This window comes from Ovis aries, chromosome 12 (assembly GCF_016772045.2).
Source record: "Ovis aries strain OAR_USU_Benz2616 breed Rambouillet chromosome 12, ARS-UI_Ramb_v3.0, whole genome shotgun sequence".
Lineage (NCBI taxonomy): Eukaryota > Metazoa > Chordata > Mammalia > Artiodactyla > Bovidae > Ovis > Ovis aries.
Window position 1 is genome coordinate 68,548,013 of NC_056065.1, and position 26,454 is coordinate 68,574,466.

At 42.1% G+C, this 26,454-nt stretch overlaps 1 protein-coding gene across 4 annotated transcripts in view; it reads left to right on the forward strand.

The window, feature by feature from the left end:
• The window catches only part of PTPN14 (protein tyrosine phosphatase non-receptor type 14), a 193,289-nt gene that overhangs the window by 43,212 nt on the left and 123,623 nt on the right, over positions 1 to 26,454 (forward strand). The window contains exon 2 of one of the 4 annotated variants that reach the window (XM_060396203.1): positions 1 to 17,490. This exon is cut by the window's left edge and continues 40,563 nt beyond it. The exons of the other annotated variants lie outside the window; for them this stretch is intronic. The gene's annotated coding sequence lies outside the window, so the exon portion shown is untranslated. The remainder of the gene's footprint in view (positions 17,491 to 26,454) is intronic. 4 annotated transcript variants of the gene reach the window in all.

Consider the following 26,454-nt stretch of genomic DNA (forward strand, 5'->3'; position numbering starts at 1 on the left):
AGCTCCTTTAAGAGCTAATAGTTTTAATGAAAATGTCAATCAGTTAATCTTTATGACTGTTAAGACTATTGCTACTGTATCTTTCTTATTAATTTTTGAGTAATAATTATTGTTGTAGAAATATAGAAAAAATTTTAAAGCAAAAAAATAAAAAATCACCCAGCATCCTCCTACCCATGAGTAATCGCTGTATCACTTGTCTTGTCCTTTTCTGTGTTGTGTGTGTGCACAGGTATGTGCAATCCTGCGTGTGTGCATGTGGATGTATGTGTTTTTAATTAAATTGGGAACAACATACTGATACAGTTTTATGTTCACCTTTTTCCACCCTGTCAATAGCTGACAGTTTGGGGCATGTGTTCCCTGAACTATTTTTATGCACGTGCACATGTGAAATGTAAAGAAAGCTTTAAGAAAACAAATTAGAGACAACATTAGGCTTTTGTTACTCAGAGATATGTGGTAATAGCTCCTTATCCTGTGAGTATGTATACATCCTGGTTCTTTTAAATGTTTGCACCATGTTCCACACAAAACTTCAGTTTTATCAAGGTTTCCCTATTATATCCTTTTACATAAATACATGTAGAATCTTGTAGGATAGATTCCTAGAAGTAGAATTACTGGGTTAAAGGTCATGCACACACGTTTTCCCAGGTAGTGCCGAATTTCCCTTAAAAGTGTCTTACCTGTGTCTGTTCTGGGCTTCCCTGGTAGCTCAGAGGTTAAAGCGTCTGCCTGGAATGTGGGAGACCTGGGTTCGATCCCTAGGTCGGGAAGATCCCCTGGAGAAGGAAATGGCAACCCACTCCAGTATTCTTGCCTGGAGAATCCCGTGGACGGAGGAGCCTGGAGGGCTACAGTCCACGGGGTCCCAAAGAGTTGGACACGACTGAGCAACTTTCACTTTCACTTGTGTCTGTTCCAATAAAAAGCACTGTATCCTCATTGGCACTGAAAATGGTCAGTCTCTAATTTTTTTTCCAACTTGAGAGTTAAAAAATAAAACAACAGACCACTTATGCTTAATTTACATAATTTCATGTGTCTAATTTACATTTCCCTAATAATTTAGTGTGTTTGAATGTCTTCTGTACTCCTTAGCCCTGTGTCTTTCAGTTATGTATTGCCCATTTTTCTAGTTTCTTATTGATTACTTACTGATTTCTTATAGGATATCTTTGATCTTGACTTTTTGTCTGTTATATATGTTGCAAGTATTTTTTCCCCAGCAGGTCTTCTAACCTGCTTTATCTTTAGCCATGTAGGAATTTTAGATTATGTAATAAAATCTGATATGGTTTCTGAAGGTCAGGATCTTATTTAGGAAAGACCATACCTTCACATTTATAACGTATAAATTATACAGTTTTGTAACTTTCACATTTAATTTGAGCTAGATTGGTGGACTTCTACTATTCCTTTTCCCTGTAGATTAACCATGAAAACTGGTATATTTTTGTACGGAATTTTTATGATTTACCAAAGCAATTCTGTATAATAATAAACCAAGTTAAAACTGAATGATGGAAATTTACATGTCCTAGATACATTTTTCTTGAGGATCTTCCAGTTTTTCTCTAGCTCCCATTTATTAATAGTTTGTCTTTTCAGATTGTGTTTTCTGTCAAATCATCTCCTTCGCCCACTGAGTCCCAAAGTTTCATATGTAAATTAGATAGCCAGTGAGAACTTATTGTATGATGCAGGGAACCCAGGGCCGGCGCTCTGTGAAGACCTGAAGGGGTGGGGTTGGGGGGGTGTGGTTTGGGAGGGAGGGGGGCTCATGTATGCCTATGGTCGATTCATGTTGATATATGACAAAAACCATCTCAATTTTATAAGTAATTATCCTCCAATTAAAATAAATACTTTAAAAAGATTGTGTTTTATGGTTACTTTAGAGGTCCCAGGACTTGGGGCTGGGGGTCAGGGTGACTCAGAGGGTGTCACCAAGTCAGTTCTGCTTTCCTCTGTAATGTTTTATTTGAGAATAAAGATGTTGCTTTTAAAAAAGAAGCATGCCTACTGATTTGCTAATGTGTTTGATATTTGGGGAGCAGGGCAGGTAAAAGCAGCCTCTTTTTGCCTGGAGGGGTCCAGAGGGGCAGCACTTCCAGGACTTGGCGTTGATCCTGCGTGTAGTCTGTGGCTTCTGGAGCGAGGATTCCTTGCCTCGGGGACCGGCGCTGAGCTCCCTGGGCGGGCCTGGGCTCAGCCTCACCCTGCTTCCAGCCCTATCCTGTTACAGTTATAAAGTATGTTCCATGGCTTGACCTTCTACTCTAGAACACTTTGCACGCTATTATTCCACATTTCCTCCTGAATACCTTTCTCATCTGTCCACCGGGATGTAGTTAAGCAGAAGCAATAAATACTTCAGAGCATAAATATTTTTGTTAAGCACTAAAGTGCTTTTCTAAATCTGTGAGCACAAAAGTGACGTGGAAAATTACTGAGAACATTCTAAGCTCCGGATCAAGAATGCCAGGAGAGTTTTATTTTTATGTTTAGAAAAGAAGCATGAAGTGTTGTTTGTCTGCGGGTGTGAAAAAAGTATTAAAATAGCATTTGCTAACCATGTTGTGAAGCTTTTTTCCTGCCCTATCTTAACTGGATAAGTTCAGTCTTGTTTAAATATGTTTTCTCCTGGAGTAGATGGATGGCAGTCTTTCTTATTTGGATTCCTTTGACTTACTGCAGACGTTTTGACTCTTTAATTCTTACGCCTCATCTTAATGTTACTGTTTTTCAGACATTAACAAATAAAGTTTAGTTGTTAGTGTCACCCTTCAAATTTATTTATTTCTTGAGTGCTTTTTTTGTTTTTGTCTCTGGCTGCTCTGTGAAGCTTTTGGGATCTTAGTTCTGTGAGCAGGGATTGAACCTGGGCCCTTGGCAGTGGGAGCCCTGAATCCAAACCACTGGACCACCGGGGAATTCCTTGAGTGCTAATTTTTTACCACCTTTCCTCCAGCTGTAATAGATACATTAATAGAAAACTCATGAGGGTTTATTTGCGGTCAGAATACCCTAACCGCTTTATATGTATTGTCTCATTTAATCTGTCATGGTGCTGGTGGTAAAGAGCCCACCCGGCCAACACAGGCGACGTAAGAGAAGAGGGTTTGAGCCCTGGGTAGGGAAGATCCCCTGGAGATGGAAATGGCAACCCACTCCAGTATTCTTGCGTGGAGAATCCCATGGACAGAGGAGCCTGGCAGGCTAAAATCCATGGGGTCCCAAAGAGTTGGACACACCTGAAGAGACTTAGCATTCTACCCTGTGAAGTGTAGTGACTGTTATTTTTATCTTACAGATGAGAATATTGAGGTTCAGAGAAGTCAAGATAGTTTGCCTAAGATTTTACAGCTAGTTAAAACTCAAGCTTAGTATTCAAATTTAGGACTTTCTTACATCAAAGCCCAAGCTCTTAACTCTTAGTAATGTCTTTAGATTTTTTTTCAGGATGTGTGTCCATCCTTTTCTGGCATGAGGCTAAGGAGAGGGAATCTCTTCATCACCGGTGATGGTCCCAGTTCTCAGACTGTTGTTGCTTGATCTAAGCGAGTTGTTAAGTAACCTTCAAGATCTATTTAGTTTTGTGAGCTGGACAAGAGAAATTCCAGGTCTTGTAGGCATCTCTTTCCTTTAGGTTCACTTGTGGTGAAGATGACACACCGTCATTGTTGCTAATTATACTTCATTCCTTCCTTCCCTTGAACCTTGTCAAGGAACAGAATCACCCACCCTCACTTCCTCTCTTTTCATCCAATAGTGCAGTGGAGACTCTTGGTCTTAAAATGTCAGGAGAGGCCATTCTTCCTTTAGATATGCAAGTATTTTGTCAGCTTTCATTCTCTCCGCCTTGCTCCTGTTCAGTTAAGAGCTTCTATGTGATCAGTTTCCTAACATCATCTCTTTCTACTCCTTCAGAAAAAAGAGCAACAGCTCTAACTTCTTAGATGATAGAACACAGTGGAGCATACTGTGTTTTAGCTCGGCAGGTAAAAGAGGTATATACAGAGTTTGCTCATATTTTGACCAGCGAACATTACAGTGTAGGTTATATGGCAGGAATCACCCCACCTCTGTAACCTTGGGGACCATCAGTAGGCTGCCAAGACCACTCCTGTAACATAAGGAAGAGAGGAGGAGGAAGAGGAAGGCGCTGAAGATGGGAGAGAGGACACTGGTGGAGCATCCCAGCAGTTTTATATTTGGTTGTCTTCATATGAGTTGAGTGCCACTGGTTTAGAAGCTGTCCTTATTTTCTTTGATGCAATAAGAATGTGTTCTGTATAAGCTCCTCTCAATATAATCATTCTGCCAATATTTCCGATTTGAGCAGCTTCTCATCCTGTATGTGTGACCTGGTGTGTAGTGCTCTTGTACATAAAGTAGGTCTAACACGTGGGCCAGCAGATCAACTTGGAGCATCACCACTGATCTCACTGTGTCTCTGAGGAAATAAAAATTGTGTTTAAAAAGTAAATGTCTCGCTTAGTGTTCTGGTTTTTTAAGACTAAGATCTACTGTAATAAATAAGCCTTTTGTTGGAGGAGGGTGGTGTATGTGAGAACAATGACGCGTGGAAGGAAAAAGGTGCAAGTTTGCTGTGGCAGGCTACGCAGCTGAGTACCCATCTCATCTGGTCTCCTTCCAAAACTAACTTTCCATGTTCCAAAACTTTCATTGTATGTTTCCGGAGGTGGGGGGCGGGGTGGGAAGTGTGGGAGGATGCAGTGGTATTTTATCAAGGCCGGTGAATAAAAGTTGGAATATTTCAACAGCATTGCCCATCTACAGCCACTGTAGATCTCTTACAATTGCACTTTTATCCATGAACTAATATGACATTATGGCATCATGAGAACATATAAGATGAGGCTTGGTTTTCGAAATTTTCCAGGTCATTCCTAGTTCTATATCATTATTTTAATAAAACCTATAGAGTTTTAACATGTATTAAAGAAAATATAATTTGAAAAGCAAATTGTTCCTACCTGAACAGGAGGGGAGTTTGGGGGAGAATGATACATGTATGGCTAGGAGAAGGCAATGGCAACGCACTCCAGTACTCTTGCCTGGAGAATCCCATGGACAGAGGAGCCTGGTAGGCTGCAGTCCATGGGGTCGCACAGAGGCGGACACGACTGGAGCGACTTAGCAGCAGCATAGGCACGGCTGAGCCCCTTTGCTGTTCACCTGACACTGTCACAACACTGTTAATTGGCTGCTGTTGTCATTGCTCAGTCGCTAAGTCGTGTCCAACTCTCTTGCGTCTCAGTGGACTGTAGTACTCCAGACTCCCCTGTGCATGGGACTTCCCAGCAAGAATACTGGAGTGTGTTGCCATTTCCTTCTCCAGGGGTTCTCCCCAACCCAGGGGTTGAATATGCGCCTCCTGCCTTGCAGGTGGATTCTTACCACTAAGCCACCAGGGAAATCCTAATGAGAAATAGACTTCCCTGGTGGCTCAGATGGTAAAGCATCTGTCTACAATGCGGGAGACCCGGGTTCAATCCCTGGGTTGGGAAGATCCCCTGGAGAAGGAAATGGCATTCCACTCCAGGACTATTGCCTGGAAAATCCCATGGACAGAGGGACCTGGTAGGCTACAGCCCATGGGGTTGCAAAGAGTCGGACACGACTGAGCGACTTCACTTCACTTTACTTCACTTCCAGTACAAAATAAAGTGTTTTTAAAAAAACAACAACAACAAAAAACAAACAAAACAAAAAAACAATTGCTCCTATGGCACTGAATATGGGATTAGGCCATATTAAGCAAATTATATTTCTTAAAGTAGCAGAAATATAAATAAATTCTGACATGGTTCATGGTATTGTCACTTGTATATACAAAAAGGGAAACACTTATGTTGTCTGATTTCTAGCTAAGGAGGTTTTGACCAGTACGGTATGAAAGGACGAAACTTTTGAACCTGAACTTCAGTAATGATACAGTTACTAATAGCGCTCTGTCAGGGGTAATTGTTACAGTAGCAACTGCTTTATTCTGAGCTAGGTCATCAGTTCCCAGGGAAATGCTTGTTTTGGGAGAAAAGGTGAAATTCAAGGTTATAGGTGAAACATTTTTTTTCCTCTCAAAGCTTTACTGAGAAACCTAAGTGATTCTTAAAAGTTTACCTCTGGAAGGGATTCAGATTGGTTGTGGAAGTGGTCTGTCCCGCCCCTGCAGCCATTATCTGCTCAGAGCCTTTAGGCTGGAGGGGAGAGAGGAGCTGGGTATCGGGGCCAAAGTACTTTACTGCTAAAGGGTTGGTTATTGACTTGTAGTTTACTACTAATAGCTGACATTTATTGAACACATACCATATACCACATCCTGAGCTGTGTTGTTAAATCTAAATCCTTTGAACAGCCTTTTAAGCTGTATGCTACTGTTAACCTTCATTTTAGAAGCATAGAAAACTGAAGTTGGTCAGGTTGGTAAACGATCAAGTTAGGACTTGAACTTGGGTATTTATTTCTGGCTCCAAAGAATGTCCTGGAATAAGCCCTTAGCTTCAGTTCTCTCTCCTTGATCATTTGTTCAGCCAACCAGCACAGCTGATTTGATGCCTGCTTCACATAAGCACTCCACAAAACTCTGAAGCTCCAAAATTGAATGTGAGATGGCCCATGACCTCGAGCAGATCAGGACTGAGTGACATGTTGAAATAAGTACTGTGAGACAGAGGACCCATGCCCAGGGCTGCAAAAATCCAGAGAAGAGACATCAAGACCTTAGAGAGGGGCAGTCTAGAAAAGTTTCCTGGAAAGGTGACACCAAACGAGTCCTGAAAGACGAGGAGGAATCAACTGGGTGAAGGTTGTAAAGAGAGTAGGACCTCTCAGAGGCCAGAGCACTTAAGGACTTGGTGATTAGGAAGGGTGTGCTGGGTTCCTGCCTCTTGCAGGTGATGGGTGCAGGTGGGGAGGGCAGAGTACACTGGGCAGACAGTTAGGTATGACTCTGCCACTTCCTAGCTTTGTACCCTTGAGCAAAGTCTCTGCCTCTTCAATCCTCAGTTTCCTCATCTGTAAAATGGGGATAAATAATATAGCTATCCCATAGGGCTATTATAAGCATTAAATGACCATGAACCAAGACTGCTTAGCCCAATGTTTGACTTGAAGCTTGGTTTTAGAATTTTTCCAAATGCTCTGTTCATTGAAGCTGCAGTTATTAATCACCATCATTAACACCATCATTCTCTAACTCCTCCTCAATATTTAAGGAAGGCAAAGACCAGATCTTAAAGGGCCTTCCTTATAAAACCATATTTAGTCTTTGGGAGCAGCCTTTAGCCATACCAAAGACTAGGGAAAATTCAGATGACTTTGAATGCCATAGTGGGAGGGAGAGTGAATTTCATATTTTGTGAAGTGACAGCAGGCTCATTTTGATACGCACATTCCACCATAGCAGAGGTCAATAGCCTGATGTGATGTCAGTGCTTACTTGGGGAAATTTGTAAGGAGAAAAAAAGCAATAATATTACTATGTGTCAATTTTGCAAAAATCTTCTTTTTATAAAAAGAAAATTATTTACTTATTTGATTGTGCCAGGTCTTAGTTGCGGCATGCAAACCCTTAGTTGTGGCCTGTGGGATCTAGAGCCCCGACCGGGGATCACACCTGAGCCCCCAGCATTGAGAGTGCAGAGTCTCAGCCACTGGGCCCCTGGGCCACTGGGGAAGTCCCTCAAAAATTCTTCTTAAACACAGCTCTGAAACCCCTTTCCAGAGAATACTCATTGCCCTCCCTGATTTTTAAGCTTTCATTCTCACTAGATTATGAGCTTCCTGAAGACAAGAACCGGATTTGTATGCATGTTGATATCTGCGGTGTCTACAGGGTTGCTCAGTGGAAATGAGTTGAGTTAGAGACAGTGGTGTTCCTTAGTGTTCTGGTATCTGTCCGTAAACAAGCGCAGCTATCATTAAGAAAAAAGGTGAGACTTAATGCTGCTGCGTTATTTGGTGATTTTTATGTGCTCAGCTGTGATACTCCCCTACTTGGATGCTTTAGTGATTTCGATCTTTTGTGTACTGTACAGACAGTTGTTTTAGAGATTAAGGTATTTTATGGTAGGTGAGCTTCTTGAGGACAGCAGAGCTGTGTCTGTTTTGAGGAGTTTTATCTCTGCTATCTAGCATGGTGCCTGGCGCATTGTAGGTCCTTGATAAATATTGGTAATAATAAATTTCTTTAAAAAAATGTGTTGTTAGGCCATTGCCCTGAAATACAATCTCAACAAATTTGACTCTTACTGACTTCTCTTGGCTTGTACGTGGGAGGGTAGCCTGCGGTCAGTACAAAATTTGAGTTTGGAGAGAAACGCCCTTCTGTCTCAAAGGTCGGCTTAGATGCTGTTTGATGTATACAGAGCCCTCACTTTCTCGCGGAGGCACCGTTGGCGCGGTGTTGTAAAGGTAAGGTCTTTGGGCTGAATGGGTTCAGTGCGTCGGGTGTGGACTTCCCGTGCCGGCTCTGTTTCGTATCCGTTTGCTCTCCGGACTCTAACTGGAGTGTTGGAGGGATGTCCCGGCCGAGCGGGAAAGCCGTCCTGCAGGGCTCTCCCCTCACCCTCAGATGAGCTGACTGTGTGGCCTGAAGACCACACCCAAGGCATCCTCTGCCGCCTCTTCCCAGGCAGGTCAGAGAGAGGCCTTCACCCAGAGCCGGTTTCCCTTCCAGTCCCAGTTTAGCGTGTGACCTGGCAACACAGTGCTTTCCTACCCTTTCCCTCTGTTATCTGCACAGTGTAGGTTGGTTGAGCTGCTTTTTCCTAGTGCTTTCTTAATTGGATTTCACAGTCCTTGATTCACCTTCCTTAACTGTAGGCTAGTTTTTGAAACCTCTCAGTAAGTTTTCTTTTTTTTTTTCAGTAAGTTTTCTGTCTGATCTTTCTTTTCCTTTTCTCTCCTTTTTTCCTTTTCTAAGTGTATGTGAGCTACCCACAAATTGGTGACTTCAGGATATGCCTTGGAAAATAGGCATAATTTACTTTAATTTTGTTATTTTATCTTTTTTACTGTGTATGTGGCTTCCCCGGTGGCTTAGCTGGTGAAGAATCCACCTGCGATGCGGGAGACCTGGGTTCAGTCCCTGGGTTGGGAAGATCCCCTGGAGAAGGGAACGGCTACCCACTCGAGTATTCTGGCCTGGAGAATCCCATGGACTGTATATCCATGCAGTCACTAAGAGTCGGACACAACTGAGCGACTTTCACTTACACATAGCTGATTTACAATGCTGTGTCAGTTTTAAGTGAACAGCAAAGTGATTTAGTTTTTATATATATATGTGTATGTGTATATATATTCTTTTCAGGTTCTTTTCCCTTATAGATTCTTGCAAAACATTGTGGTGGTTCACTGGGCTATATAGCAGGTCCTTATTGGTTAAATTTGTTTTAATACTGACGCTGGCTTAAGAGGCGTGGGTGCAGTGCCATTTGCGTTCGCTTTTGCACTTACCCTTGAGAATATAAAAGCATACTGTTTTTTTCTGGTATTAAGATTTTTAAAACTCAGCTTTATTAGGGGTATAACTGACATGTAAAACTGTAATGTTCTTTTAGAATGAGCGTGATAGTGATTTGATATGCATGTATACTGTGAAAGGGCTCCATCCATCCAGTTAATGAACATATCCGTCACCTTATGTCTTTATCTGGTTTTTATTATTTGGTTGGTAGAATGAAAAGATGGCTTTGGAGAGTTCGACCAAAGTGCAAAAATGAACATGAATAGGTAGAAGGTTGGTACCTCTGGTGACAGTGGTTCAGCTTTTCCAGATTCCGTGAGAAGTGTCAAAGCTAAAACTTGGGAGGTGCCAATTTTTCACGTAAGCGTCTAAGAACTTCCCCACATTTTGGTTTATTTTTTTCGGTCCTACAGTATCAAGATTGGCCTCTGTTCATTAGTAGGAGGAGTTTCAGGATCCAGGGAGGTTGTTTTTGTTTTTGAAGCAGAGGAGGAACAGTAGTGGCAAACTCCAGGCGTGTGTTTAGAGCAAAGGAGCACACGGAGTGAGGACCTGGCTTTTCGCCTTCCAGTCCCTCCAATTGCAGTTCTTTTTTCTCCTCCTGACCCTGGGTCATCTGGCAACTTTGTTCCTCTCGTTCTAATTCTAGGAACTCTAAGAGTGCATTTCTCTTAAGTGGTAATTAGCTGTGTTCCACACTGTCAGTTGGTCTTGAGCTCTGAGCTCCATGTCCATGGGTTGAGACTGACTTCCCTCCGACTTCCCTCTTCCCATGGGACACCACATGGCCAAGTGGAGACCGTGTGAGCTCCATTGCTAGCGAGTGAGCTGTCTTAGGTGAGTTACTTAAAACTTGGGGAGCTTCAGTTTACTTATCTATAAAATGGTCTTGGAAATAATATTGGAAATATATGTACACAGAGTTTAGTGTGGAGGAAATGCTCCATAAATGGTAACTGTAACGTCTGGCTTTTGGCCATGAACACTTAGTGATCAGCTCTCATTGGCCTTCACTCGTTGACCCAGAGTGGTTCCAGCATCTATACACATCTGTCCTCAAGGAATCACCACTTACATATAAAAGCTGGAGGTCTTCAGTGCCCCCTGGTCATCCGTCTTCATGGATTTAGACTCAGTGCAGAACCACTTGTATTTCCATTTAGATTAGCCTCTGTAGTATCTGAATGGTGGAGGTCGGGAGTTGGAGGTCTAAGTCAATTGTATTTCAGATTTCTCTCCCCATTCTCTTCTCCCAGCTCAGGGTCCATGGGCCCTTCTTTGTCCAGTCTAGCTTCCTCTAATGAGACCCTGTTCTTCGGTCACAGACATCCTGAAACCGAGCGGGATGCTCCTCTTCTCACTGAAGGAATCCCAAAGGCTGACTTTGCAGTGTTCAAGGGGACCTTTCCTTCCTGGAGAAACATTCCTCTTTTCTCAGCCTGGGAGGCTTCAAGGTGCCTTTTGTCTTGACCCCTAGGAGAGACAGGAGCTGACTTTTAAGTGCTCAGAGTAAAAATTACAGAACACAGTTAAGTGTTCAATAACGTAGCTTGGCTGCTGCTGCTGGCGGTGACGGTGGTGGGAGGTAAGGGCTTGAGCTCATTTATAGTGGATCTTCCTTTCCACCATCCTTTCAGAGTGATTAGAAGCACGAGTACTCTGGTTAGACTCAGTCCAGTGCTTTCTATTCATATGAATATGCAAGTAGTGTTTACGGCTAAGCCCAGGGTGTTGAGATTGCATCTGCTTTTTCAAACACAGTTTGATTTTTCCTTGAGTTAGTAAATGCTTTCCCTTTCCCTTTGCTGGCTTTTCTTTAATCATCCCACACACCTCCAGTGGCTTTGTGCAACTCCTTTTTTACAACTTTCCACATGATCCAGTCTTGTCGGATAATTTCACACCTCTCTCCTTTCCCTCTTCCCTCCTGGAGACATCTCTTTTGGAGCCCTCTGACTTCCTGTTCCATCTGGACTGGGAGGAGTAACACTTCCTTGTGAAGATGCTCAAACAGTTCCCCTACTTTCAAATCTTCTCTACTCACAACCTACAGACTCACAAAGCAAAACACAACAACCTACCCACCCCAGCAAACGAAACGAAACACCGGCGTGTTGTGCCTTTCAAAGGTAGGCTAGCAGGGCCAATTTAACCTGCTCTCCCAGGTTTTTCCAATCTGGATTTGCTTTTTTGTTTTTTTTTTTTTCTTTGCTGGGGTTTTCTGAAATCCCCTCCTTTCATCAAGCTTGGAGCTTTTAGCATTTGTGTCTTGTTCCTCTCCTCAGTTTGAAGCGATCTTTCAGTTGGGAGAAGAGCATAAACAACTTTATTTTGTCAATTAAACTCATCAATCTCCTAGCTTCTAGTTGCATATTTGTAGTTACTGATTGGATTCAAGCAACTAGATGGAGCAAGGAATCAAGCCTACGTATTCCAGACTGATTTTACACTTTCTTTTTCCTTTGCCCTATTCTTTTTCTTCACCTGGTACAAATGAAAACAGAACTGGGTTGGTTTGTTTGTTGTGTTTTGGTGTCTTCCTCTAGTGAGAGATCTTTTCCTTCAAGTAAAGATATGGGATGAGATGGTTGGATGGCATCACCGACTCGATGGACATGAGTTTGAGCAAGCTCTGGGAGTTAGTGATGGACAGGGAAGCCAGGCAGGCTGCAGTCCGTGGGGTTGCAAAGTGTTGGACACGACTGAGCAACTGAACTGAACTGAAAGATATGGGAAACTGCTTGTGTCTGCTATGTTTTCTGTTGAATCATGAGCTCATCTTAATGAAATAAGTTGTAAAGATAGCTTGTCTCACTTCACTTCTGCAACTAGAAAAAGATAAGGGGAATTTAGAGTTAATAGGGAACCACAGAGATAATTAAAGGGCAGCAAGCTAGTACCTAAAAAGAGAAGGTAAGAAAGGAAAGATTAAGTTGGAATCTGAGGCAGTGCATGTCATAAAAAGTGTTAAATATTTGAAGGTGTGATGTAGAGATGATGGCTCACAGTTTCCCTCTTCAAGATGAAAGACTGTAAGAGGAAGTGGGTAAAATTAGAAGTAGAGATTTAAGGGTATTTTACAAAGAAGAAATTTCAACACAGTGAAGATTGTTGTTGGAATGGGTTACTGAAATATGGTCACCCTGGGTAATTTTTCTTTGTTGTGTTTAACCATCATCTGAAAGTTCTAACCTTGTGACTAAGTGCCATTACATTTTTTCCGAATCAGTTCACTCTCCCGTGAGAATGTCCATGAGCAGGTGGTAGTAGAATGGCCTCTTCATTCTTCACTACTTGCCTGTTCGAGCTGCTGTATTAGAATACCCCTTTACCATCTTGACTTAACTGCTCTGGAGAACTAGTGATTATGACAGTGTTTGAGTAAATGAAATGGTTTCAAAACACTGTATGTGATAGTAAGATCAATAGAGTTTTACTTTTTATTCTTGTGCTGTATGTGTTCAGACCTTCCATTGCTTCTGTCTCAAATCTTGTGTTTATGTGAAACAAAATGAGCTTGAATGTCACCTTCAGCCAAAAACCTCTCCATCCTTGAAGCTCTTCTTGAGCCACCAACCTTTGTCATTTCCCTTTCTACTTTTTGTAGATTATCCTAAAGCCTAAAACAGTCTCCAGATGGTTGGTGTGCATTTTCATCTACTCCTTTCCTTCTTGCCCTTGCTCTCTCTGGGCGAATCTCTTTACAGCTGCTCCAAGCATTGGCTGCTCTTGGTTTTTATCCTTTACCTAGCATTTCCTATGACTCGGTAGGGAGAGAGGGTGTCTTTACTTGTTCTTTGGGATTTCCCACAATCAGTAGTCTGTGCTGAGTGAATAATAGTTTTTGAGGAAATGACATATAAATATAAGGAAGTATAGTCATTTGATGTTCAGGCCAAGTAATTTCCATAGTTAGCTCTTGATGGAGGGCAACATATTCTGTTTCTCAAAAGCTATCCTTAGAACTGCTGCTGTGTTACAGCACTGTACCTCTGGAGAGAGGGGATCCCATTTATTGCAGGCTGGATATTGGGGGGCATTCTGTTGCCCAGACCTCTTGTCCCATGGCACTTTGGGGCTTTGCTGTCTCCTTTTTGGGTTGAAAGTTTCCTTTTCTGAGGCTTTTCAGGTTTTGGGGGAGTTGTGCTGATGGTAACCCAGTAAGAGAAGGAAGCTTTAACTTCATCTTTATACTTTGGACTCCCAAGTTTAATTTCTTTCTGTTTTATTGTATAGCTTTTTATTACAGTATTTAAGGAAACAAAGGTATTTCAGTCATTTTATAGGTGAAGAATTGGAAGTCTTAGCAATTTGTCATTGTTTCTGCATTTTATAGTCCTTTGGGAATTGATTTAGAATTATACAATGAGACTTTTAAAAATGTGTAGCTTTTGACTTGATAACACTCCGTCTTATCTACTGTAAAAAAATGATCAGAGGTCTAGGCAAATCTTCTGTACCAATGGCAAAAAATCAGAACCAAGTTAACATTTCAGCAATGGAGAAATGTTGATCTTTCCCATAGAATATGATGTAACAGTTTAAACTTGTTTTTGAAATATTTTCAGTAATATGGGTGGATAAAAAGTTGGAGTGAGAAAGAAGGAAACAGCTCAATGTTGTACAATCCCAACTTTGTAAACAAATTTAAAATAACTTAGTTAAAAGAATGGGATAAAATGGGCAAAAGTTTTATATTGATCATGACATTATAAGTGACTTTTATTTTTTCCTTTTAATTTTCTATAATTTCCCATTTTCTTTTAATGAATTTATAAACACAAAACCTTAAAGATTATTAAAAGTTTTAAAGGGAGAAAAAGAATGACATTTCTAACTCTAATAATTCAAAAGAATGAAAACTCACACATGTTCCACAACTAAGTGACTTTGAAAATGGCTCAGATTTGTCAGACTCTTTGTGTCCCCATGGACTATACAGTCTATGGAATTCTCCAGGCCAGAATACTGGAGTGGGGAGCCTTTCCCTTTTCCAGGGGATCTTCCTAACCCAGGGATCGAACCCAGGTTTCCTGCATTGCAGGTGGATTCTTTACCAGCTGAGCCACAAAGGAAGCCTTGTGATTAAGTGGCTTTAATTAGTTCTAATTTTGAAAAGGAATGCTTGATCCCAAGTGACTTTTTTCCTTTTGCTTTTACTCAAGGGATGATTATATATGATGCTGAAAACCATATGGTTAGTGAGATAGTGTTCTAAATATTGATATTTGTCAAGAGGTCATATATGGCAAATGTGCATCTGGCTGTATAATCTAATGGTGAAAGACTGGACTTTGGAGGGAGCCTCTGGCACCCGCTTGCTTAGGGACCGGCCAGGTTGTGCAGTCTGTTGTCTTAGATTGGGATTGTGATGCTTAATTGATATGATGCATGAAAAGTCTTTAGCTCAGTTTTGGCACATAGTAATTAATCACTCAAATGATGCTATGACTGAAGTGATAAATGATAGCTGATATAATACTACTCCTGAAGGAAGACTGCTTCCAAATTTCCTTCATATAGTATTTAGGAGAGGCAGAGACTAAGTGGTTTAAAGTAAATTTTTTTTTTTTGGTGTAATACAGTATTAATACTCCAAAAGCTATAAAGACAAAGTAGACATTTGGCTTGCCCTTCATCTCTCTGAGGATGGATGGAAATGTTCTTCACCTTTCTCCGAGCTTGTATAAGCAGAAACGTTCAAGGCTGTGCTGTTTCCCCCTTTTTTTTCAACTTTTCCAGGAAGCCAATAGTTATAGAATTTTTAACGTGTTGCTCTGAGTTCGTAGGTTCAGATATTCCTAATATATTAATAACTGCATGATACCAAAAATAATGTGACAATTATAGAATTTATTTGGTCATAACTCTACTAGGGGTTGTTCTTAGTCCCCACTCTCTGCTATAGATGATGTTTACTGCCGCATCCTTGCATGTAACCTGAAGATCCATTGCTTTTATTTCCAGGTAGTTTCCCCAAAGTGGCATTGCTGAGTCAGAATATGTGTTAATTACAGTGCAGAAGCATTTGGGGTTATAGAAATTGTGTAAAACATTGTTGGTTCCTGCCCTCTAACAATCTAGTTGAAAAGCTGATATGCACTTATTTTCCCAGGGGTTTCTTTCTTTCTTTCTTTCTTTTTCTGTTTATGCACAAAGATTTCAGTAGATGTTGTTTATTTCCAGGGAAATTTGAAATCCTTAACGTTTTAAAATATAAATCAGAGCAAAAGGAGGCCTCTTGGATAAGATTTACTCTGTATAGTCTTTGTGCATTTGTTAGATATGAACTTGTTAGATTGTACCTGTGTAAGTTTTTCAGTTTTTAAGAGCTAAAAGTCCAAATTGCAAACTGAAGCACTTGACATTTGCCCTCGTCCTAACGGGGCTCACACCCTATAGGGCACAGACATCCGCTGGGCAGGAGAAGGGTTAACCCGTGTGTAGTATCTTCTTTCTCAAGGCCCAGAATTGCTCTGCGAGATGCAGGCAGCTGAACAGATCTTCAGGTTTGAGGTCACTGATCCTAACATGAAGAAAATGTTTCTACAACAGTGAAGTTACTGTGCTATGCTAGAGGTAGACAGATTTTTGTACTGTCACTCAGAACTACTTAGTACAACATACGTTTTACCAAGTACCCACTGTGTGTGTGTGTGTGTGTGTGTGTGTGTGTCTGTCTGTCTGTCTGTCTGTCCTGTCTGTCTGTCTACCTACCAGGTAAGGGACAAAGAAAAGAAAGGATAGTTAGGGTGGGTTTGCCATGCATTGGTGCATACGTGTACGTAGTCTTCCTACATGAAGGGACGTACTTGTTGCATGACCACCTATCCATATGTAGAAGCTTTGTTTTCTCCCATTAGTAATTAACATTTGATTGCATCAGTGGGGATTATGCAACTCTCTGACAGCTGACACTAGTTCATACCTGTTTCCGATCTTTCTCCCCCCGATTCAGCATCTTGGCTCCCGAACGGTGGTTGTGTTGTAACACTTTGGAACCCACTTGGCTGTGTTCCTGACTCCCTGAGGTGGTCACATAGCTGAAGCTCACTGGGCATCCTGGCGTGGTTCTCCATCAGCGGGACCAGTAATTGCTCGTTTTTCATTCATGTTTTGCCTCCTTATGATGAATAGCCTCAACTTTAAGCGTTCCAAAACCATTGATTTGTTGGAAAACTGTTTGTTTTTTTAACTCTTTGGGGACTTGGCGATAGTCTGGGTTTTCTTGGGCTTCCTGCAATATTCAGTGAAATAACAGTAACAAGGGCAACGAGAGCAAACAGCCGCAGTGCGGACCACATGCCAGGCACTGGGCCAGCCCCCTCAATGGTCCTTAACTCCTCTCATTCCTCCAACAGCTCTGTGAGGGGTGGGACTCTTATCACCCTCCTGTTACAAATGGAGAAAGTGAGGTGGCTTTTAAGTGGCTTGTACCTGGAAACGACTCCACATCAGGACGAGGCTCACTTGATGGGGCTGGAGAGGCTTGGGAACAAGGCGACGCACCCAGGGAAGCCAGAGCTGGATGGTGCAGACCCGGAGGGAGAGAATGGGCAGAGATGCTTGGCTGCCGCCTCTGCAGAGGAAGTGACACAGATGAGTCCTCCCATCCGAAAGCCCTGGACAGGGGACTCAGGGCAGGAAGGAAGCGGAGGAAAGGGAGGTGTAGAAACCGGGCTGAGGGCGTTCGCTTGCTGCAGCCTCTCACGAAGAGCCCCTGCCCTTCATCAGCTTTGTCCCTTCAGGGTGTTCATCCCAAGGGCAAGGGGGTGAAGCAAGTGAAAGGTGTGTTTACCTTCAGCCAGTTTTTTTTTTTTTTTTAAATTTTTGCAAGTGAGTCATATGACCAGGCTGGAAAACCTCGGTGACAGCTCTTGCGATTGTTTCTGAAATTGGTTTTTGAAGAGGTTGTATGTGACCTGCTAGGATTGCCCCACTGGGTGGCATAGACCACAGACCAGGACTGTAGGAGGAAAGCCATTTAGGTAAGAGGCCTTGGGGGTAGGGGGCGTGTACCGTGGTCCAGACAGGACCTTGTCCTGCTGCTGTGGCCTCTGGATAGAACATGCTAGGGCTGAAGATGGCTCAGCCGCCTCGGGGTCTGCCTCTGCTATGTCTGCGTCTTGTATCTGGGGGGAGCAGCGGCAGGCTGCAGAGGGCGTGCCGCAGTCCTCCTGATGGAATGTGGTGGCTTGCTTCTGCACTGTCATTTTCCTGCCACCAGGTCATGGCTTCCAACCTGCTTCCTGGATTTTATTAGAATGGTTCCTTGAATCAGAATGTGGCAGGTCAGATAGCATGATTAGGAACTGGCGAGATCTTGAGCTCTGCAGCCTTGATGCCCTATCCTGTGAAATGGGGTGTTAGGAAGCACCATCTCCAAGGGCCTTTGGAGTTAAAGCTCAGCAGGGCACCCCTGGCCTTGACTCTCCTTTAAACATGGAGGCGCCCATCATTGCCTTCTTCATGCTCTGACTCTTGTGGGAATCGCCCAGTCTGATCCCTGACGGCGATTGGCTTGAACATTCCAGGACACATATCACCATGCTGTGGGTGTAGACAGTGACAGAAGAAAGAGCTGGAATTGAGAGCTGCAGATTCTACGGTCTCTCAAAGAAGGGTGGAGTCTTGAGGACAAAGCATTCCTGGCATGAATAGACAGAACTCATTTAAGGAGTAAACCCAAGTCAGGTATTTTGATACAAGTGATTATGCAAGTTGGACAGAGAAGAACCCCTTATCTTATGCCTGATTGATTGTTCTCTGTATTTTATCCAACTTGTCACTTTACCTACCAAAAGAGCTATTCCTGTCATCTTTTAAAGATGAAATGAAAAGCTCCACTGTCAATTTGATCTACTGAGATGTAAGGTTTACTTTGGAAGGGCAAGAGGGGTTGGGTTGGAGGGAAAATATTGACCCTATTTTTCTGTAAAATACCTCTTGCAAAGTAGGCACTGTTATCTGTTATGCCAGGTTGCTTTCAAAGTACCGTTTAAGAAATACTTCTTTATTTAAAAAAAAAAAAAAAAAGCTTTTTAATATGGAAAAGATGGCAAGCACAAAGCTGTAGAGAGTGGTCTGAGCCCTGACTTGCCTGGCTCCAACCCTTGAGACCTGTCTACTCATGGCCAGTAGGCCAGTATTGCTTCACCTCTACCTGCCCCTCCCACCCCGAGTTCCCCCACCCCATTCCTTTTAAGCAAATTCAAACACCGTATCGTTTCATTGGTAAATATTCAAGAGGTACTTTGAATGCCTTAAAAGTTTAGTTAAGTGAGAAATGGAAATTTTCACATGTTAAGGTCCTTCTTGTGGGAAGACCCTGTCTCTCTAGAAACCTCAGGGCAGTAATCTTCAAAGTTCAGTTCAGTTCAGTCGCTCAGTCGTGTCTGACTCTTTGCGACCCCATGGGAAATGATTTCTTTAAACATCTACCTTGGGGGACCTTGTCCACTGCTTGTTTTCCCAGAGTTGCCTTCCACAGGTCTCCTCCGTTTCCTCTGCATCTCCCCATCCTCCTCTCTCCTTCTCCCTTCCCTGGTTAAAAATGGCAGCATCTGATACTTCTTGGAACTGGTTTGCTTCTGAGTGTAAGAGCAGAAATAAAAGGGAACCACTTGCTTAAGGAAAAAAAAAAAAAAAAAAAGATTCCAAGTAACAGAAGCTTTACCTTCTCAAGAACCATTTTTTTTTCTTGTTATTTTTAACCACTATGAATGGGACTGTTTAAGAATATATTCATTTTCTGCCTTCTCAACCAGAGTCCACTGGATGTTATTTAATCATTCCCTTTTACTGCAGAGTGTTTTCAGTACAGCTGTTGTGCGCATGCTCAGTCATGTCTGACTCTTTGTGACCCCCCTGGACTGGAGCCTGCCAGGCTCTTCTGTCCACGGGATTCACCAGGCAAGAATCCTGGAGTGGGCTTCCATTTCTTACTCCAGGGGATCTTCTCAACCCAGGGACTGAACCTGCACCTCCTGCGTCTCCTGCATTGGCAGGCAGTTTCTTTACCACCAGTGTCGTTTTCCAGTTTATCTGTCACCTCCCTCATTGCGGATTTTATGCCCTGTCAAGGTGCTTTTGCTTATCCCTTTTAAATCTGCTAAGGGCGGATTTAGCTATATAAAGGTATGTAAAGTTAGAACAAATGAACTGTGAGAGTGTTGTTTCCCCAAGCAAAACTGTATGTTGTTAGACTTAAGGGCCTTGTGATATATGAATGCTCAAAGGCTGTTTTGGCTCTGTTTCCTGATTTTCAGCCATATTCTGCAGAGATGTTACTGTGTAGCTACCTTTCCTGTGGGTGAGGCACCCTTGTGATGGGGCACTATATTAGGAAGCTTTCTTCTCACTCTAAATACAGCTTAAGAAAGGCTTGAAAGGCCAACTATGTAGTTAGTGCATGGGAATGTTAGGAAATGTCTTTTTGGACACATTTCTTGCATCTCACCGCTGGATGTTTGAAAGTGAGTTGGTGGGAGAGAAATAAAGGGATTTTAAAAGGTGGCCATTCTGTTTTTGTTGTTGTAGTTGTTTAGCAACTGAAAAGTAGACATTTGCATTTCAGACCTTGCACAAAAATTTTTTTTGGCTAAAAATAATTAGACATATGGGTATATGTCAAATTTATAGTAGAAACTAATAGTCTGATTGTTTTTTTACTAAAAATGAACTTCCTCTCTGCTATTCTTTCTGTTTGATAATTGCTTTACAATGTTGGGTTAGTTTTGCTGTACAATGAGGTGAGTCAGCTATAAGTGTACATGTACCCCCCATTCCTGAACCTCCCTCCCACCCGCTCCATCCCAGCCCTCTAGGTCCTCACGGAGACACAGGCTGGGTTCCCTGTGCTGTGCAGCAGCTTCCCCCCAGCTCTCTCTTTTACACATGGTAGTGTGTATGTGTCGAACCCAATCTCCTGTTTCACCCCTGCCTCCCTCCTTTCTGCTGCTCTTCAAAGAGGGAGTCAGAGAAGACATTTTCATCCCCTCTCACTCCATGCTTTTTTAAAACTCCCCTGAGGAAAATGACATAGTATTTTTCAGAACCAAGCTGTGCCTTCTGCAGCTTTATACACAGGATGTGTGAGTTACATCAATTTTCCCCTTCTCACACCCAGACCAGGGTTACATAGTTCTGTGAGGTGTGCTTGGGAGTTGCAATAACATGGAATGCTGGAAAGATTCCAGAAGCTGTTGGTAAATAAAGAATGCAGCTGAACAACAGTTAGCTTCTGCTAGTGATTTCAGAAGGTTACATCTTGGGGGGCGGGGAAAGGAGGCAAGTATATGTAACAGAGCATGAGAATGCAAGAGAAAGTGTGATGACCGTCTTGAAGATTTGGGTTTTAATTTCTGTCTTTCATTTTTCTAAACGCTGTACAGGTAATTTAATAAAGCAGATTAAGCTGTATTTGGTTGACATTATGAAAGATCTCTCTACTTTTAACCCACCATATTTAAAGATTTATTAGATCAGCCAAATAATTTTTTCTGTACGATGATGAAGCTGTTTTTGCTTTGTGTTTTTAACTGGCAGGATTTTCACTGATATGTTTAGATAAAAGGAGTACAAAGTACTAGAAATTCACAGCTGATAGTTAGAGATGGATATGTACATGTTAGAGGTTTGGGAAATCTGATGGATTAGTCAGGAGTGGGTTTTAGAAGTGACTTTAAAGCTTTCTGTACGTTCTCTCTTACTGTTGCCTATTACATGAAAGGAGTGGGGTGTTTACAGAGCAAATATCCCAGCAAATTGCTTTCAGCAGTCACGGGCACACTGAAACCCTGACCCATCAGTAGTTCCAGTGTAGTTTTTGCAGAGAGCTTCTGGGCATATGGCATCTTTCTGGTCTTCAAGACCACCCCTGGGATATGGCACATCAAAGGCTGGAGAAGCAGAACTTTTAGAAATCTGGGTAAAACTCTTCCCCCAAGAAGCACCAGGGAGCTAAATAACGTCTCATGCCATTTTTTCCATGGTTTAAGCCTCTCTTAAGCTTCCCCGAGTCCATCCTCTCTGAGGCTCCAGATTCCTCCGGACTCACTGAGGTCATCTGGAAATGCCTGTCCTACCCTGGTTTCAAAAATCTCAACTGTTTCCAGGATTCATTCTTTCTTTCATCATAACGACAAATATTTATTCAGCTTCCTGCCACGGCCAGAGCTCCATTTCCGGGTCACAGGGGACCACAGAGCTGAATCCGACACAAATCTTTCCCTTCAGGATGCTACTTGGGAGCCCAGAGGCCTCTGGGAGATTCTTCAGTGTGAGAGAGACTGGGATATGCCTGCGGCTGTAGAGACACAGCCAACTGGGTTATAAAACCAAAGACAGATTAGAATCAACCTTCTACCAAAAAACAAGCAAAACAAACCAAACCCCAAACCAGTTTCTGACACCACACACTCTCTACACGTTATTGCCTGAGATGACAGTCTTCTGACCCACTAAGGATGGGCTGGTAATGGGACATTTCCTCTGATGGCTGGTTCATTTCTGCTCCCGATGTCAGAGTCAGGGGGATGGCAAGGGAGCAGTGCTGGGAGAGGCCGTGATTTTGTTTTACACTTGGCCACGTTTCATCATGGAATTGTCATTGCTTCATGCTAAACTTTATATTCTTTGTTTTGCCTTTTTCTTTTTAAAATTTTTTTTGGAGGGAGGGATGTGGGCTGTTTAAAAAGTCTTCATTGACTTTGTTACAGTACTGTTTCTCTTTTATGTTTTGGGTTTTTGGGGTTTTTTTGTTTTGTTTTGTTTTTGCCTTAAGGCATATGGGACCTGTTTCCTGACCAGGGATCTAACCCACACCCCCTGCATTTGAAAGCAACTTCTCCACCACTGGACCACCAGAAAAGTACCTGCCTGTTTTCTCTTTTAAAAGACTTTGTCCACAGTAGGTGCCAAGATCCTCAAGTCCTTTCGAAACACACCTGCTCTGCTATCCTTGAGCAAACCCAGCTCACAGCTAGGGGCATAGGAGGGGAAAACGCCCACACTTACTGAGCACACCCAGGAAACGTTTTCTCATTGGCACCTCACAAACACCTGGGGAAGAGATTATCTTTACAGGTGAGTAAAGCCACTCCAGTACTCTGACCATGGAGAATCTCATGGTCAGAGGAACCTGGTGGGCTACAGTCCATGGGGTCACAGAGTGTCGAACATGACTGAGCAACTGAGCACAGTCTGAGGTTGAGTTTATCTTTATGGATGAGTAAACTGAGGATAAATAATTGACATCCATTCTAGGCCTCTCTGGATGAATCCAGTTCTGCTACCAAGGTTTGAGTGTGTCCTGTTCCCTGAGATTAAACTTTGAATTATAGAACTGCTCAGCTCATTTGGAATTCTCTCTCCTTCTGTTAAGTGAGTGACTTTTTACACCTAAATGTATAATGTTGTTGTGTAGTCATTAAGTTGTGTCCGACTCTTTGCGACCCCGTAGACCCTGTCAGGCTCCTCTGCCCATGAGATTTCCCAGGCAAGAATACTGGAGGGGGTTGCCATTTCCTTCTCCAGGGGATCTTTTTGACCCAGGAATCAAACCCGTGCCTCCTGCATTCCAGGCAGATTTTTTACCACTAAGCAATCTGGGATGAACATAACCACAATTCCACTATTGAAAAAGAAGAAAACCATAAAATATTCATATCATCTCATTTCTACTCCCTATTTCAGGTTTCCCTAATGTCTTATGTGTTTTATAACTTTTTTTTTGCAAGCTCGGTTTTATGAAGGTCACCCATTGCATTTTGTTTTTATGACTCCAGGATTTCTCTTACTCTGGAGCAGTCTGCCTCCAGTCCTTCCTGTCCAATTTTTGTTTCATGACATTGACTTTTAGAGGAACCAGACCAGTTTTCTTTTAAGCTTTTTTGTTCATAGTTTACCTGGCAAGTGTCTGACAAACTGAAGATTTCAAAAGTTCTTTAAAACTTAAAATAGGTATTTTCTAGGAGATGTACGGAGAAGGCAATGGCACCCCACTCCAGTACTCTTGCCTGGAAAATCCCATGAATTGGAGGAGCCTGGTAGGCTGCAGTCCATGAGGTCATAAGAGTCAGACATGACTGAGCGACTTCACTTTCACTTTTCACTTTCATGCATTGGAGAAGGAAATGGCAACCCACTCCAATGTTCTTCCCTGGAGAATCCCAGGGCTGGGGGAGCCTGGTGGGCTGCCGTCTATGCGGTCGCACAGAGTCGGACACGACTGAGGCGACTTAGCAGCAGCAGCAGCAGATGTATTGTCAGATGTTTCACCTGATGTACCATTTTCTGTAGCTAGTATATTTGAAAAGAATCTTTAGTTACAAAAATAAGGCAGTTGTAAAATGTTAGAACAATTCAGAAATACAATTGGCCCTTTGTAGGCACGGGATCCACATATGTGGGTTCAACCAACTTCAGATCAGAAATATTTTTGAAATGGAAAGTTCCAGAAAGTTCCAAAAAGCAACACTTGAGTTTGCCAGACTGGCCAGCTCTTTCCAAAGCATTTGTATTGTATTAGGTATTGTAAGTAATCTAGAGATAAAGTATAAGATAGGTTCTTTGCAAACACTGTGCTATTTTATTTTACATAAGGACTTGAGTATCCTCGAATTTTGGTCTCTGTTGAGGTCCTAGAACCAATTTCCTGCAGAGACTGATGGATGATTGTACAATATATAAAATATAAAATGAGAGTTCTGCTTGATACCATCGCCATGGGGCCCTGAGATAACAGTCATTTTGGTGACCTTACTTTTTTCCCCATTTCTTTGTGTGTGTTTTGTTCATTATAAAAACAGTGTTTATCTGTGCACCCTGTTGTACGGTGTACTTTTTATCGCTGGATTATGGATTGTGTCCTGTCAAATATGTGTTTAAGAGCAGGGACTGTGTTTAGCAGTGGCTGGGATAAATGTGCGCCGAGCCAGCCGCATTCCTTCCTAGGTGTTCAGAGTGACACACCCAGGGGTAAGGTGCCCGGCCCAGGCTGAGAAATGTGACTTGTGCCCACAGAGCAAATATTTTTCTCTCTCTGAGGCTCTCTAGTTTTTCATATAGGAATTGAATCTTGATGTCTTCTGCCCTGTGTGTTAGCAAGTTCATGGAAATGTGAGAGGAATAAACTCTTTAAGGACTCCATAGTTGAATTCTGATACCCTTTTTTTTTCTTTCTCCTTTTTTGGGTGGGTCCCTCCGTGTTTTTTTCTGCCGATATCAGATCATCAGGTTGGCCTTCCTTGGAGGTAAACACGACACCCTGCCAACATAAAGTGATTTAGAAACGTTCATCTATTTTACCAAGCCCGAGCCTCTTGCATATGTATTTTAAGCCTTCATAAAACATGTACCTGTCACGCTAAGGAATGTGCCGAGGGCAGACGACAGAGGCTGGCCCAGGGAGTCTCGGGAGTGTGTTTGGCTGTGTTGTAGGGTTGTGTCCTGACAACCTCCTGGCTTGAGGCCTGGGGTGATTTCTGACAAGGAGTGATTTCTAAATATTGAAACCATTAGAATTATTAATTCAAGAATTCCTGCAAGTAGCTATTCCTGTTTGTCTAAGTGTAGGGGGGCTCAGAGGTAATTCTGTGTGGCAAAGGCTTAACAGCTGCCTGACTTAGGGAATCAAATGAACAGAACGATCATATGAACAGGAGATGATGGTTCTTTGTGCTTCACGGGAAACAGAAAGTTGAACAGAGAGGCCATGTGGACATGTCTGGCTTCTTTGGAAGATGAGAGCCCTGGAAACCTCCCAGCGAGAGCATTGCTGGCACAGGGCGGATGGTAAAGCTGCTGCTGTTGTTATTTTATTCTTGTGTTGTCCATGGCGATAATGTCATCACTGGCATTCATGGGACATCTGGGGGTCAGTAAATCTTGTTATTACTGAGTTAAATTTGGTGTCGTTTGGTGACGGGCTTTTGCATCAAACATTTTGTAAAGGAACAAAATGAGAATAGGGTGGTTCCCCACATCTGTCTAAATATTTGGTGAAAAAAGGATACAGCTGTGATTTTAAGTACATTAAAGAATTCATGTATTCACTTTTTCTTAAAAAAGAAAGTTGCAGACTGACTCATCATTAATTACTAATTTATAATTAATAATTAAATGCATATTTGTTTCATTTTCTATCACCCAATAATATAAGAAAATAAGTATTAAAAATAGAGACAAATAATGTTAAAAGAGGAGCAAGATTAGATTTTAAGTTCAGGATCAATGAATTGCTTAAATCGTTGAACCTCACTTTTTCCATCTGTAAAATAGGGATTATAAGTCAATACCAGAGAGCTGGTAAATGGGGTTGAAATGGACAATATATTTAGAAGTTTAAAAAAAGTTCAAATTTCACTCCTTCTTTCTTGAGCAGACAGGCTGTATTATGTAACAACCTAAATAGGAAAAGAATTTGAGAAAGGATACATGTATATGTATAATTGAATCACTTTGTTATATACCAGAAACTAACACAACATTGTTAATCATCTGTACTCCAATATAAGATAAAAAGTTTATCTAAAAAAAGAATAGAGAAGAGACTTAAGAAATTTGAAGTTAATGATACTTGAAGCAAACTTTCTGATAGCTGGGTAAAGAGGGGCAATGAGATATAAATATCTTATTGAACTCCAAGTTTTGCTGCCCATCTGAGACTTCTCCAACCTTACGGTTAAAGTGACTTCAGTACAAGCTGTTGGATGGTTTTAATAGAAGGTTGGTTCTTGAGTAAACATGATATCTTATTCACTATGGTTTACCCGATCATTAAAGCAGTGTTCACGACAATAAAAACAGAAAATCAAGAGTAGTCAAAGAAATGTTTAAACCACAAAGTCTCTCATAATTCTATTCACCGGAAACAACCATCATTAAAACTACCATGGGCACACTGAAGGAGCTTCCCAGTGGCTCAGAGGGTAAGGAATCACCTGCCTTGC